The following is a 492-nucleotide window of genomic DNA, read 5'->3' on the forward strand; positions in this document are numbered from 1 at the left end:
TCACAGCCACATTAGCCAGTGCTTACTGTGCCATTTTTTTTTTTTACCAAAACTGGCCCAGAAATGTTTTAATATACCTGGGCCACATTTGCTGAAACATATGTGGACCACATTTGGTTTACACCCTGATTAGCCTTCGTCGATTGTGCCACATTTTTGCCAAAGGTGGCCCACATTTGGTTAGCACTATGTGGGCCATATTCACTGTTTACTACATGGGCCACTTTAGGGTCACATTCAGATTACACATTGCTGTGAACACCGCATCTTTGCCTACAGAGGCCCACATGTGATATGATACATTTAGGCTGTTTTTGCTATTTTACATATGGGCCACTTCAGGCTTACATCCATTTTGTCTGGGCCATAAGAAGGCCAGCAGTGCCATATCATTCTGCCCACATCTGCATGCCATCTGGGTGGGTATTCCATAGTCTTTGGCCACATTTGTGGCATCATATGCGGGCCACTTTAGGCTCACAGCCACATTAG

Source organism: Sinocyclocheilus rhinocerous, unplaced genomic scaffold (genome assembly GCF_001515625.1).
Source record: "Sinocyclocheilus rhinocerous isolate Xijiao unplaced genomic scaffold, SAMN03320098_v1.1 scaffold952, whole genome shotgun sequence".
In the NCBI taxonomy this organism is placed as follows: Eukaryota; Metazoa; Chordata; class Actinopteri; order Cypriniformes; family Cyprinidae; genus Sinocyclocheilus; species Sinocyclocheilus rhinocerous.